The sequence below is a fragment of the Empidonax traillii genome, unplaced genomic scaffold, assembly GCF_003031625.1.
Source record: "Empidonax traillii isolate 1590-97213 ecotype Southwest subspecies unplaced genomic scaffold, ASM303162v1 scaffold644:size547830, whole genome shotgun sequence".
NCBI lineage: Eukaryota > Metazoa > Chordata > Aves > Passeriformes > Tyrannidae > Empidonax > Empidonax traillii.
This window is the reverse complement of record NW_020955837.1, coordinates 105176-107940: the sequence shown is the minus strand read 5'-3', so window position 1 is coordinate 107940 and position 2765 is coordinate 105176. Positions and strand designations below refer to the sequence as shown.

At 42.3% G+C, this 2765-nt stretch overlaps 1 protein-coding gene across 1 annotated transcript in view; it reads left to right on the top strand.

Moving 5' to 3' along the window:
* The first annotated feature begins 2357 nt into the window (after window positions 1-2357).
* Window positions 2358-2765, top strand: part of SERPINB5 (serpin family B member 5) — a 15469-nt gene continuing 15061 nt past the window's right edge. Inside the window, exon 1 of the mRNA XM_027899124.1 lies at window positions 2358-2491. The gene's annotated coding sequence lies outside the window, so the exon portion shown is untranslated. The remainder of the gene's footprint in view (window positions 2492-2765) is intronic.

Below are 2765 nucleotides of genomic sequence, written 5' to 3'. Positions count from 1 at the left end.
GCTTCATACTTTAAAAATTAGGGTATTCCATGTCACACCCCCATTGTTTCTACCTTATTAATTTACCTTATTTTCTGAGATACTATCACAATAGGAAGTGTCCAACTAATAGGGGGCTTAAAAATAGTATTGATTTTTTGATAAGGGAAAATCCTGTTATGTGTTCTATTTTTTCTTTTTTTTTTAATGTGATGATAGAAATACAGGTCATAATATGTGTGTGTTAAAAATACTTTAAACTGAAGAAGACTAATTTAGTAAAAGGTAAGTGCAGGAGACAAGGAAGCTGATGCAAGTCAGACTGAGAATGTTCCTGGACAGGGAGAGAAGTGCTTTACTTCTTGTCCTGTGCAAACCTCAACTACCTAAGATTCTACTTTTCAAGCTAACATCTTCTACTTTTCCACATCTTCCTTGTAAGACCCATTTATATGCCAGCAATTCCCTTACATCCGAATAAATAGCTAGCAGGAAATCACAGTTATTGTAATAGTACCTCCAGGCGCAAATGAGCTCAAACTATCCATTCTTAGGGGAAGCAACCTGCCCTCTGCGCCACTCAGTTACCAGTGCCAGTGTGTACTCCTTCACTTGAAGCATCGCAATTGCAGCAGTAATTATTAGTTTCATGGCACCATGATCAGAAATAAGTAATTTCTCATCACTAACCAGGTCAGATTGAAAGACTCTGTAGCGCTACACAGTGCCACACCTCAGCTATCACAGAGCAGTTATCTAGTGAAGCATAAGTGATGTTTATACACCCCCAGCTCAGCAGTGTAGAATCCTTTCCCTTTTCCACTGTCCAGCCTTTTGAGGCATATGTAGTTATATCTGTATTTTCCACTTACCACTAGCAAGGAAATGGATCTGGTGAGTTGTGCTGTCTCTGTTAAGGCAGTCTGGCTGTTGTCCACCTCCCTGCAGCTTATCCAGAAGCTCCTGAGCTACTTCACGGTAACCATACTTGTTAGACCTGGGTCTGAAGGAAGATTTGCTCCTGCAGAGATAGCAATGTTTGGCTTTAGATTACCTGCAGACATCTGAGAAGAGTCTGGCAGCCAACATTATTGTGTATTTTCATAAGCATTTCTCTTACAGAAGGCTTAATTAGATACATAACAATGATGGCCCAGATGGTACAGCTTAGCCAGCTGGCCTGTATCTTATGTTAGTTGCTTAAACATATCCACACCCTGTCTTTGTTATGAATTCATTTATGGCAAAGGATACAAATTTTAAATTTGCAGTCTGGCAGAGATGGAAAGTGAACTCCATCTGCATCTCAGCAGAAAGAAAAACATAATTTCCTTTGGGTAACAAAAGCATAGTAGCCTTTCGGAAGGAAACATGGGTAGGACCTGATCAGAATGCTGTGGTGTGGCCTGCTTTATGCTCAAAGCAACACAGAAATATGTAATTCCAGAAGGAGATAACATATCCCCAATTCCCACTGTCACCAAGGAAGTATGGTGTCAGTGGAAACACATCCTTCAGTGTCCTACCTCTTTCATTTGGGCAGCTGGGCACACCAGCACTGCAAAGCTGAATGCAAATTCAATTATCCTTCCTATAACTTTTGTAGTCTAAAGGTATGCAGGGCCACCTAGGGTTACTGAGGTGTAAACCTGAACTGTGCCTCTGATGTGGTGCATTGTTTCCTCATGGGGACTCAGATGTAGCCGTGGCTTCCCAGGGAGTACCTGCTGGTGTTATCTACAGGGGACTTTCTGTTCCCTTTCCACCTCTGGGGACAGCTTGCAGCAAGGAAGGCTGCTCCTCTGCAGACAACTTGTCTGCTAATGGGCGGGAGCTCTTGCTTTACAGCAATAAGAAGGACTGAGGTTTTTCCTGGAGCGTTAACTCCAATCTGGCCTTGGGCTTTTAAGGCAGCCAAAAACACAGATATGCCTCTTAGACAGAGTTAAGATACTGTCTTAGTGCATATACATGTGCAAAGTGCCCAATCACACACTCCAACATGTTTTGGTTGTCTTCCTGGGTTTCTTTTTCACAATGACAATTTTTCTGCAAATAGCAGCAATCCCAGTGCTATTTGGAGTACTGGTTTTGCTCAGGAGGTCTCTTAATTGCTCATCTACTCCTGTGTTCTCTTCTTTGTAGTCTTGGTTCATTCTTTCCTGGTGCCTGTACTGTGCTTGCTGAAGGCAACACACAAGGCTGCTCGTTCTTGCCAGAGCTTGTTGTTGTCTTCACTGGCTGGGCAGGCAAAGACAACTCTGGTGTGAATCATTTTACTCCTCCAATGTAGGAGCTGCCATGAGGAATGATTAAGGGAGGGGGAAAAAAAAGCGAGAGTGAGAGGGAGTGTGTGTGTGTGTGCACAAATTGAGGTTGGGAAAGTGGGAGTGGTGTCAATGAGTAGGCAAGTAACAAAGTCTTCCGCTCAGCTAGGTTTCAGCACGGGCAGCTAGTTCTTCGTGCTGTTCTCATTTCATTGATTTGTTTGCCAGGATTATAGCTTTGCAAAGTAAGTACATCTTTTTTTCTTCCTCTGATACTTTAACCTGTGCCTACCTAACAGTTAACAAATCTTGGCTGTGAAACATAGCTGAGTAGAGGGAGTGGGATAAGGGAATTTGCACAAAAAGGTAGATATTATGTGGAATTAAAGGAGCTTTTTTTACCTTCCCAAACTACAGTGTTTTGGTTTCATTCCAAAATTTGTGCTATATTTCTTCCCCTCTGAAAAGATTCATTGGAAGTGGTGAATAGGATCTGGCTGGTGAGACATCAAGGGTATT